The sequence below is a fragment of the Cryptomeria japonica genome, unplaced genomic scaffold, assembly GCF_030272615.1.
Source record: "Cryptomeria japonica unplaced genomic scaffold, Sugi_1.0 HiC_scaffold_15, whole genome shotgun sequence".
NCBI classification, from domain to species: Eukaryota; Viridiplantae; Streptophyta; class Pinopsida; order Cupressales; family Cupressaceae; genus Cryptomeria; species Cryptomeria japonica.
The window spans coordinates 900,001-911,522 of NW_026728837.1; the positions used below are offsets into that span (position 1 = coordinate 900,001).

Consider the following 11,522-nt stretch of genomic DNA (forward strand, 5'->3'; position numbering starts at 1 on the left):
GCTGCCCACCACGGTGCGCAACGCCGGTGGGCACCCGGGAGTGCTTCGAAGTGTGCTCCAAGGTGCTGCGTGCACGTTGTCGGAGCCCGGTTTGCCCCGGGTGCGCACCTCGCGTGCACCTTCGTCGGGGTGGGCACCTTGGCTGGGTTTGCCCCGGCTGCGCTCCGAAGCGGGGTTATTGGAGCGCCGCCTCTTTTTTTGTCGGAGCGTTTGGTGGGGTTTCTCGCATTGGCTCTTCCGAGGCCCGGTTGCCACCCTGGCGCGCACGAAGTCGGAAGTAGGGTTAATTGCCCGGGTGCGCACCTTTGCCAGGGTGGGCACCTTACCTGGGCTGCGCACCAGGGCGGGCTCAAGATGGCACGCGCGTTCCGTTTTTTTCACTATCTTTCAAAACGGAAATTTTAAAATCTCCTTTTTTTTTTGCCTTTTCTGGAAATTAGTGAAGGCAGCGCATCAAAGGTGCGCACCTCGCTGCCCACCTTGGTGTGCTCTGAGGTGCGCACCCGGGAGCGCTACGAAGTGTGCTCCAAGGTGCGGCGTGCACGTTGTCGGAGCCCGGTTTGCCCCGGGTGCGCACCTCGCCTGCACCTTGGCCGGGGTGGGCACCTTGGCTGGGTTTGCCCAGGGTGCGCTCCGAAGCGGGGTTACTGGAGCGCCCCCTCTTTTTTTGTCAGAGCGTTTGGTGGGGTTTCTCGCATTGGCTCTTCCCAGGCCCGGTTGTTGGGTGCGCTCCCACCCTGGCGCGCGCGAAGTTGGAAGTTGGGTTAATTGCCCGGGCGCGCACCTTCGCCAGGGTGGGCACCTTGGTGCGCACACCTTGGCTGGGCTGCGCACCAGGGCGGGCTCAAGATGGCACCAGCATTCCCTTTTTCTCACTATCTTTCAAAACGGAAATTTTAAAATCTCGTTTTTTTTTTGCCTTTTATGGAAATTAGTGAAGGCATCGCATCAAAGGTGCGCACCTCGCTGCCCACCTTGGTGTGCTCCGAGGTGCCCACCACGGTGCGCAACGCCGGTGCGAACCCGGGAGCGCCCCGATGTGTGCTCCAAGGTGCGGCGTGCACGAAGTCGGACCCCGGTTTGCCCCGGGTGCGCACCTCGCGTGCACCTTGGTGCGCACACCTTGGCTGGGTTGCGCGGCCTGGTGGGCACCATGGTGCGCACCAAGGAGCGCTCCGAAGTGTGCTCCAAGGTGCGGCGTGCACGAAGTCGGAGCCCGGTTTGCCCCGGGTACGCACCTCGCGTGCACCTTCGCCGGGGTGGGCACCTCGGCTGGGTTGCGCGCCCTGGTGCGCACCAAGGAGCGCTCCGAAGTGTGCTCCAAGGTGCGGCGTGCACGAAGTCGGAGCCCGGTTTGCCCCGGGTGCGCACCTTCGCCGCGGTGCGCACCATGGCGTGCACGAAGTCGGAGCCCGGTTTGCCCCGGGTGCGCACCTCGCGTGCACCTTCGGCGGGGTTGCGCGCCCTGGTGGGCACCATGGTGCGCACCAAGGAGCGCTCCGAAGTGTGCTCCAAGGTGCGGCGTGCACGAAGTCGGAGCCCGGTTTGCCCCGGGTGCGCACCTCGCGTGCACCTTCGGCGGGGTTGCGCGCCCTGGTGGGCACCATGGTGCGCACCAAGGAGCGCTCCGAAGTGTGCTCCAAGGTGCGGCGTGCACGAAGTCGGAGCCCGGTTTGCCCCGGGTGCGCACCTCGCGTGCACCTTCGCCGCGGTGGGCACCATGGCGTGCACGAAGTCGGAGCCCGGTTTGCCCCGGGTGCGCACCTCGCGTGCACCTTCGCCGGGGTGGGCACCTCGGCTGGGTTGCGCGCCCTGGTGCGCACCAAGGAGCGCTCCGAAGTGTGCTCCAAGGTGCGGCGTGCACGAAGTCGGAGCCCGGTTTGCCCCGGGTGCGCACCTCGCGTGCACCTTCGCCAGGGTGGGCACCTCGGTGCGCACACCTTCTCAATGTTTTCTTGCCTTTTCTGGAAATTGGTGAAGGCAGCGCATCAAAGGTGCGCACCTCGGTGTGCTCCGAGGTGCGAACCCGAGAGCGCTCCGAGGTGCCCACGAAGTCGAAAGTCGGGTTAATTGCATTGTTTTCCCCGGGTGCGCTCCGAGGTGCGCAACATCGGCGCGCACCAAGGAGGGCTCCGAAGTGTGCTCCAAGGTGCGCACGATGGCGTGCACCTCTGGTGCGCACGATTCGGAGCTCGGTTTGACCGGGGTGCGCACACCTTGGCTGGGTTGCGCACCTTTTGTGCGCTCCAAGGTGCGCACGAAGTCGGAGCTCGGTTTGCCCCGGGTGCGCACCTTCGCCAGGGTGCGCACCTTGATGCGCACGCCTTGGCTGGGCTGCGCACCTTGGTGGGCGCCATGGTGCGCACCTTTCGTGCGCTCCAAGGTGCGCACGAAGTCGGAGCTCGGTTTGCCCCGGGTGCGCACCTTGGTGGGCGCCATGGTGCACTCCGAGGTGCCCAAGATTGGTGCGCACCAAGGAGCGCTCCGAAGTGCGCTCCAAGGTGCGCGCGAAGTCGAAAGTTGGGTTAATTGTCCGGTTTGCCTCGGGTGCGCACCTTGCGTGCACCTTCGCCAGGGTGGGCGCCTTGGTGCGCACACCTTGGCTGGGCTGCGCACACCTTGGCACCCGCGTTTCCTTCATTTTAAATTTTTTTTTTTTACAATCTCTCAAGTGGGAAATTCTATAATCTCAACTTTTTTTGCCTTTTCAGGAAACTTTTGAATGGAGCGCATCATTGGTGCGCTCCGAAGTGTGCTCCAAAGCTCTCTCCAGCTGCGTGCACCTGCCCCGGCCGCGCACCCGGCCCCGCCCAGCTTCGCTCACCTGTCCCGGGCGTCTGGTGCGGAACCTTAGAGTAAGAAACATCACCGTGCACCTTGGCCAACGTGCGCGACTCGACCGAGCGCGCACTGGCCGAGGTGCACACCGATTTCACCTGGGTGCGCGCGCAGCACCTCGGGCGCACCGGGGTGCGCGCACAACGCCCGGGTTGCACCGTGGCCTGTGTGCTCGGGGCGCCTCGGGTGCGCGCTCGGTGTCGCCCCCGCGCGCGCGGTAGTGCGGGCAGCGCACCCCGGCCCGGCCCGGCCCCGACGAGAACGCAAACGGGCAAAAGGTTTATTCAAATAGCATTGCGACGCCCGGCGAAAAACTAAAAAAGGGTGCAACACCGGGACTTCCCGGGAGGTCACCCATCCCAGTACTACTCCGGCCCAAGCGCGCTTAACTGCGGAGTTCTGATGGGATCCGGTGCACTAACGCTGGTATGATCGCACCCGTTATGAGCTTGTCGCAGTGTGTACTTAGCAAACCGCGACCCACGTGCGAATCCACCCCGGCCACCCACCCCCGTCGAGGTGCACACCCTCCCTCGCGAAGTGCGCCCCGTTCGCCAAGTGTGAGCCCTGCCCGGGTGCGCGCACCTTGCTAGGGCGTCGGGTGTGCACCCGGCCCGGCCTACGTGCGTGCACCTGGAGGGGGCGTCGTGTGCGTGCAGTGTCCCGTCTGCAACGCGGTGCCCACACACCACCTCGGGCGCAACGACCTGCGCTCACATGTGGGCCGAGTGCACCTTGGTGCATGTTCGGGGCGCCTCGGGTGCACGCTCGATCTTGCCCCGGTGCACCAAGGCGCTCGGTTTGCCCCGGGTGCGCACTTGGTGCAAGGTGGGCACCCAAAATAGGGATCAAGCACCAAAACACAAGTTTCGGGATGCAAAATGGGACCCAAGGACCACAAATGCGTTCCAAGACCCATGATGGGTCCACGAGAACAAAAATGTGTTCCGAGACTTAATAAACAAATATTGGGTTTTAGGAGAAGAAACATGCTCTGATGCCCAAAACGAGAATCGACCCCGAAAAGGCCACAGGCCAAAAGTGGGATGCGAGACAAAAAAAAATGGGACCCGAGGACCAAAATTGGGTTCCCAGGTCGAAGACAGGGCAACCGGACAAGAAACGACCTCTAAGGCTCGAAATGAGTCCCGACGACTAAAACTTGACAAGAAGCACCCATCAGGCACCCAACTCGACACCCATGGGATGCCGACCCACCCGGGCTTCCACCTAGCACACCTTGGCACCCACCCACCCTCGCACCCAACCTCGCACCCAACTTAGCACCTTTGAACCCACATTGGCACTCACCCTGACCCTGGCACCTTGGAACCCACATTGGCACTCACCTTGACCCTGGCACCCACCTTTGCACTCACCTTGGGACCCACCCTGGCTCCCACCTCGGCACCCACCCAGACACCCACCTTGGTTCCTTGGCACCCACCTTGGATCCTTGGCACCCACCCCGACACCCACCTTGGCACGCAACTTGGCTACTTGCCACCCACCTTGGCTCCTTGACGCCCACCCCGACAACCACCCCGTGACCTACCCTGGCTAGGGTTGGTGCACACCCACCCTGGTGCCCACCTTGGCACCCACCCTATGACCCACCTTGGCACGCACCTTAGTACCCACCCCGTTACCCACCCTAGGACCCACCCCGTGACCCACCTTGGCCAGGGTGGGTGCCTTGGTGCGCACAACTTGCCTGGGCTGCACACCAGGGCGGGCTCAAGATGGCACCCGCGTTCCGTTTTTTTCACTATCTTTCAAAACGGAAATTTTAAAATCTCATTTTTTTCTTTTTTTTGCCTTTTCTGGAAATTAGTGAAGGCAGCGCATCAAAGGTGCGCAATGCTGGTGCGAACCCGGGAGCGCTCCGATGTGTGCTCCAAGGTGCGGCGTGCACGAAGTCCGAGCCCGGTTTGCCCCGGGTGCGCACCTCGCGTGCACCTTCGCCGGGGTGAGCACCTTGGCTGGGTTGCGCGCCCTGGTGCGTACCAAGGAGCGCTCTGAAGTGTGCTCCAAGGTGCGGCGTGCACGAAGTCGGAGCCCGGTTTGCCCCGGGTGTGCACCTCGGGTGCGCACCTCGCGTGCACCTTCGCTGCGGTGGGCACCTTGGCTGGGTTGCGCGCCTTGGTGGGCACCATGCAGTGCACGAAGTCGGAGCCCGGTTTGCCCCGGGCGCGCACCTCCGCCAGGGTGGGCACCTTGGTGCGCACAACTTGCCTGGGCTGCGCATCAGGAAGGGCTCAAGATGGCACCCGCGTTCCGTTTTTTTCACTATCTTTCAGAACGGAAATTTTAAAATATCGTTTTTTTTTGCCTTTTCTGGAAATTAGTGAAGGCAGCGCATCAAAGGTGCGCAACGCTGGTGCGAACCTGGGAGCGCTCCGATGTGTGCTCCAAGGTGCGGCGTGCACGAAGTCGGAGCCCGGTTTGCCTCGGGTGCGCCCTGGTGGGCACCATGGTGCGCACCAAGGAGCGCTCCGAAGTGTGCTCCAAGGTGCGGCCTGCACGAAGTCGGAGCCCGGTTTGCCCCGGGTGTGCACCTCGGGTGGGCACCTTGGTGCGCATGCCTTGCCTGGGCTGCGCACCAGGGCGGGCTCAAGATGGCACCCGCGTTCCTTTTTTTTCACTATCTTTCAAAACGGAAATTTTAAAATCTCATTTTTTTTTGCCTTTTTCTGGAAATTAGTGAAGGCAGCGCATCAAAGGTGCGCACCTCGCTGCCCACCACGGTGCGCAACGCCGGTGGGCACCCGGGAGTGCTTCGAAGTGTGCTCCAAGGTGCTGCGTGCACGTTGTCGGAGCCCGGTTTGCCCCGGGTGCGCACCTCGCGTGCACCTTCGTCGGGGTGGGCACCTTGGCTTGGTTTGCCCCGGCTGCGCTCCGAAGCGGGGTTATTGGAGCGCCGCCTCTTTTTTTGTCGGAGCGTTTGGTGGGGTTTCTCGCATTGGCTCTTCCGAGGCCCGGTTGCCACCCTGGCGCGCACGAAGTCGGAAGTAGGGTTAATTGCCCGGGTGCGCACCTTTGCCAGGGTGGCACCTTACCTGGGCTGCGCACCAGGGCGGGCTCAAGATGGCACGCGCGTTCCGTTTTTTTCACTATCTTTCAAAACGGAAATTTTAAAATCTCCTTTTTTTTTTGCCTTTTCTGGAAATTAGTGAAGGCAGCGCATCAAAGGTGCGCACCTCGCTGCCCACCTTGGTGTGCTCTGAGGTGCGCACCCGGGAGCGCTACGAAGTGTGCTCCAAGGTGCGGCGTGCACGTTGTCGGAGCCCGGTTTGCCCCGGGTGCGCACCTCGCCTGCACCTTGGCCGGGGTGGGCACCTTGGCTGGGTTTGCCCAGGGTGCGCTCCGAAGCGGGGTTACTGGAGCGCCCCCTCTTTTTTTGTCAGAGAGTTTGGTGGGGTTTCTCGCATTGGCTCTTCCCAGGCCCGGTTGTTGGGTGCGCTCCCACCCTGGCGCGCGCGAAGTTGGAAGTTGGGTTAATTGCCCGGGCGCGCACCTTCGCCAGGGTGGGCACCTTGGTGCGCAAACCTTGGCTGGGCTGCGCACCAGGGCGGGCTCAAGATGGCACCAGCATTCCCTTTTTCTCACTATCTTTCAAAACGGAAATTTTAAAATCTCGTTTTTTTTTTGCCTTTTATGGAAATTAGTGAAGGCATCGCATCAAAGGTGCGCACCTCGCTGCCCACCTTGGTGTGCTCCGAGGTGCCCACCACGGTGCGCAACGCCGGTGCGAACCCGGGAGCGCCCCGATGTGTGCTCCAAGGTGCGGCGTGCACGAAGTCGGACCCCGGTTTGCCCCGGGTGCGCACCTCGCGTGCACCTTGGTGCGCACACCTTGGCTGGGTTGCGCGGCCTGGTGGGCACCATGGTGCGCACCAAGGAGCGCTCCGAAGTGTGCTCCAAGGTGCGGCGTGCACGAAGTCGGAGCCCGGTTTGCCCCGGGTGCGCACCTTCGCCGCGGTGGGCACCATGGCGTGCACGAAGTCGGAGCCCGGTTTGCCCCGGGTGCGCACCTCGCGTGCACCTTCGCCGGGGTGGGCACCTCGGCTGGGTTGCGCGCCCTGGTGCGCACCAAGGAGCGCTCTGAAGTGTGCTCCAAGGTGCGGCGTGCACGAAGTCGGAGCCCGGTTTGCCCCGGGTGTGCACCTCGCGTGCGCACCTCGCGTGCACCTTCGCTGCGGTGGGCACCTTGGCTGGGTTGCGCGCCTTGGTGGGCACCATGCAGTGCACGAAGTCGGAGCCCGGATTGCCCCGGGCGCGCACCTCCGCCAGGGTGGGCACCTTGGTGCGCACAACTTGCCTGGGGTGCGCACCAGGAAGGGCTCAAGATGGCACCCGCGTTCCGTTTTTTTCACTATCTTTCAGAACGGAAATTTTAAAATCTCGTTTTTTTTTGCCTTTTCTGGAAATTAGTGAAGGCAGCGCATCAAAGGTGCGCAACGCTGGTGCGAACCTGGGAGCGCTCCGATGTGTGCTCCAAGGTGCGGCGTGCACGAAGTCGGACCCCGGTTTGCCCCGGGTGCGCACCTCGCGTGCACCTTGGTGCGCACACCTTGGCTGGGTTGCGCGCCCTGGTGGGCACCATGGTGCGCACCAAGGAGCGCTCCGAAGTGTGCTCCAAGGTGCGGCGTGCACGAAGTCGGAGCCCGGTTTGCCCCGGGTGCGCACCTCGCGTGCACCTTCGCCGCGGTGGGCACCATGGCGTGCACGAAGTCGGAGCCCGGTTTGCCCCGGGTGCGCACCTCGCGTGCACCTTCGCCGGGGTGGGCACCTTGGTGTGCAGACCTTGGCTGGGTTGCGCGCCCTGGTGGGCACCATGGTGCGCACCAAGGAGCGCTCCGAAGTGTGCTCCAAGGTGCGGCCTGCACGAAGTCGGAGCCCGGTTTGCCCCGGGTGTGCACCTCGGGTGGGCACCTTGGTGCGCATGCCTTGCCTGGGCTGCGCACCAGGGCGGGCTCAAGATGGCACCCGCGTTCCTTTTTTTTCACTATCTTTCAAAACGGAAATTTTAAAATCTCATTTTTTTTTGCCTTTTTCTGGAAATTAGTGAAGGCAGCGCATCAAAGGTGCGCACCTCGCTGCCCACCACGGTGCGCAACGCCGGTGGGCACCCGGGAGTGCTTCGAAGTGTGCTCCAAGGTGCTGCGTGCACGTTGTCGGAGCCCGGTTTGCCCCGGGTGCGCACCTCGCGTGCACCTTCGTCGGGGTGGGCACCTTGGCTGGGTTTGCCCCGGCTGCGCTCCGAAGCGGGGTTATTGGAGCGCCGCCTCTTTTTTTGTCGGAGCGTTTGGTGGGGTTTCTCGCATTGGCTCTTCCGAGGCCCGGTTGCCACCCTGGCGCGCACGAAGTCGGAAGTAGGGTTAATTGCCCGGGTGCGCACCTTTGCCAGGGTGGGCACCTTACCTGGGCTGCGCACCAGGGCGGGCTCAAGATGGCACGCGCGTTCCGTTTTTTTCACTATCTTTCAAAACGGAAATTTTAAAATCTCCTTTTTTTTTTGCCTTTTCTGGAAATTAGTGAAGGCAGCGCATCAAAGGTGCGCACCTCGCTGCCCACCTTGGTGTGCTCTGAGGTGCGCACCCGGGAGCGCTACGAAGTGTGCTCCAAGGTGCGGCGTGCACGTTGTCGGAGCCCGGTTTGCCCCGGGTGCGCACCTCGCCTGCACCTTGGCCGGGGTGGGCACCTTGGCTGGGTTTGCCCAGGGTGCGCTCCGAAGCGGGGTTACTGGAGCGCCCCCTCTTTTTTTGTCAGAGCGTTTGGTGGGGTTTCTCGCATTGGCTCTTCCCAGGCCCGGTTGTTGGGTGCGCTCCCACCCTGGCGCGCGCGAAGTTGGAAGTTGGGTTAATTGCCCGGGCGCGCACCTTCGCCAGGGTGGGCACCTTGGTGCGCACACCTTGGCTGGGCTGCGCACCAGGGCGGGCTCAAGATGGCACCAGCATTCCCTTTTTCTCACTATCTTTCAAAACGGAAATTTTAAAATCTCGTTTTTTTTTTGCCTTTTATGGAAATTAGTGAAGGCATCGCATCAAAGGTGCGCACCTCGCTGCCCACCTTGGTGTGCTCCGAGGTGCCCACCACGGTGCGCAACGCCGGTGCGAACCCGGGAGCGCCCCGATGTGTGCTCCAAGGTGCGGCGTGCACGAAGTCGGACCCCGGTTTGCCCCGGGTGCGCACCTCGCGTGCACCTTGGTGCGCACACCTTGGCTGGGTTGCGCGGCCTGGTGGGCACCATGGTGCGCACCAAGGAGCGCTCCGAAGTGTGCTCCAAGGTGCGGCGTGCACGAAGTCGGAGCCCGGTTTGCCCCGGGTACGCACCTCGCGTGCACCTTCGCCGGGGTGGGCACCTCGGCTGGGTTGCGCGCCCTGGTGCGCACCAAGGAGCGCTCCGAAGTGTGCTCCAAGGTGCGGCGTGCACGAAGTCGGAGCCCGGTTTGCCCCGGGTGCGCACCTTCGCCGCGGTGCGCACCATGGCGTGCACGAAGTCGGAGCCCGGTTTGCCCCGGGTGCGCACCTCGCGTGCACCTTCGGCGGGGTTGCGCGCCCTGGTGGGCACCATGGTGCGCACCAAGGAGCGCTCCGAAGTGTGCTCCAAGGTGCGGCGTGCACGAAGTCGGAGCCCGGTTTGCCCCGGGTGCGCACCTCGCGTGCACCTTCGGCGGGGTTGCGCGCCCTGGTGGGCACCATGGTGCGCACCAAGGAGCGCTCCGAAGTGTGCTCCAAGGTGCGGCGTGCACGAAGTCGGAGCCCGGTTTGCCCCGGGTGCGCACCTCGCGTGCACCTTCGCCGCGGTGGGCACCATGGCGTGCACGAAGTCGGAGCCCGGTTTGCCCCGGGTGCGCACCTCGCGTGCACCTTCGCCGGGGTGGGCACCTCGGCTGGGTTGCGCGCCCTGGTGCGCACCAAGGAGCGCTCCGAAGTGTGCTCCAAGGTGCGGCGTGCACGAAGTCGGAGCCCGGTTTGCCCCGGGTGCGCACCTCGCGTGCACCTTCGCCAGGGTGGGCACCTCGGTGCGCACACCTTCTCAATGTTTTCTTGCCTTTTCTGGAAATTGGTGAAGGCAGCGCATCAAAGGTGCGCACCTCGGTGTGCTCCGAGGTGCGAACCCGAGAGCGCTCCGAGGTGCCCACGAAGTCGAAAGTCGGGTTAATTGCATTGTTTTCCCCGGGTGCGCTCCGAGGTGCGCAACATCGGCGCGCACCAAGGAGGGCTCCGAAGTGTGCTCCAAGGTGCGCACGATGGCGTGCACCTCTGGTGCGCACGATTCGGAGCTCGGTTTGACCGGGGTGCGCACACCTTGGCTGGGTTGCGCACCTTTTGTGCGCTCCAAGGTGCGCACGAAGTCGGAGCTCGGTTTGCCCCGGGTGCGCACCTTCGCCAGGGTGCGCACCTTGATGCGCACGCCTTGGCTGGGCTGCGCACCTTGGTGGGCGCCATGGTGCGCACCTTTCGTGCGCTCCAAGGTGCGCACGAAGTCGGAGCTCGGTTTGCCCCGGGTGCGCACCTTGGTGGGCGCCATGGTGCACTCCGAGGTGCCCAAGATTGGTGCGCACCAAGGAGCGCTCCGAAGTGCGCTCCAAGGTGCGCGCGAAGTCGAAAGTTGGGTTAATTGTCCGGTTTGCCTCGGGTGCGCACCTTGCGTGAACCTTCGCCAGGGTGGGCGCCTTGGTGCGCACACCTTGGCTGGGCTGCGCACACCTTGGCACCCGCGTTTCCTTCATTTTAAATTTTTTTTTTTTACAATCTCTCAAGTGGGAAATTCTATAATCTCAACTTTTTTTGCCTTTTCAGGAAACTTTTGAATGGAGCGCATCATTGGTGCGCTCCGAAGTGTGCTCCAAAGCTCTCTCCAGCTGCGTGCACCTGCCCCGGCCGCGCACCCGGCCCCGCCCAGCTTCGCTCACCTGTCCCGGGCGTCTGGTGCGGAACCTTAGAGTAAGAAACATCACCGTGCACCTTGGCCAACGTGCGCGACTCGACCGAGCGCGCACTGGCCGAGGTGCACACCGATTTCACCTGGGTGCGCGCGCAGCACCTCGGGCGCACCGGGGTGCGCGCACAACGCCCGGGTTGCACCGTGGCCTGTGTGCTCGGGGTGCCTCGGGTGCGCGCTCGGTGTCGCCCCCGCGCGCGCGGTAGTGCGGGCAGCGCACCCCGGCCCGGCCCGGCCCCGACGAGAACGCAAACGGGCAAAAGGTTTATTCAAATAGCATTGCGACGCCCGGCGAAAAACTAAAAAAGGGTGCAACACCGGGACTTCCCGGGAGGTCACCCATCCCAGTACTACTCCGGCCCAAGCGCGCTTAACTGCGGAGTTCTGATGGGATCCGGTGCACTAATGCTGGTATGATCGCACCCGTTATGAGCTTGTCGCAGTGTGTACTTAGCAAACCGCGACCCACGTGCGAATCCACCCCGGCCACCCACCCCCGTCGAGGTGCACACCCTCCCTCGCGAAGTGCGCCCCGTTCGCCAAGTGTGAGCCCTGCCCGGGTGCGCGCACCTTGCTAGGGCGTCGGGTGTGCACCCGGCCCGGCCTACGTGCGTGCACCTGGAGGGGGCGTCGTGTGCGTGCAGTGTCCCGTCTGCAACGCGGTGCCCACACACCACCTCGGGCGCAACGACCTGCGCTCACATGTGGGCCGAGTGCACCTTGGTGCATGTTC

General features: G+C 63.5%; 2 non-coding genes across 2 annotated transcripts; both read right to left on the reverse strand.

The window, feature by feature from the left end:
* Positions 1 to 3,159: 3,159 nt before the first annotated feature.
* Positions 3,160 to 3,278, reverse strand: LOC131860792 (5S ribosomal RNA). Its single transcript, XR_009359885.1, has one exon. It is a non-coding gene; the product is annotated as a 5S ribosomal RNA (ribosomal RNA).
* A 7,817-nt stretch (positions 3,279 to 11,095) lies between these two features.
* LOC131860549 (5S ribosomal RNA) lies at positions 11,096 to 11,214 on the reverse strand. The gene has a single exon (XR_009359643.1). It is a non-coding gene; the product is annotated as a 5S ribosomal RNA (ribosomal RNA).
* Between the last annotated feature and the right edge of the window lie 308 nt (positions 11,215 to 11,522).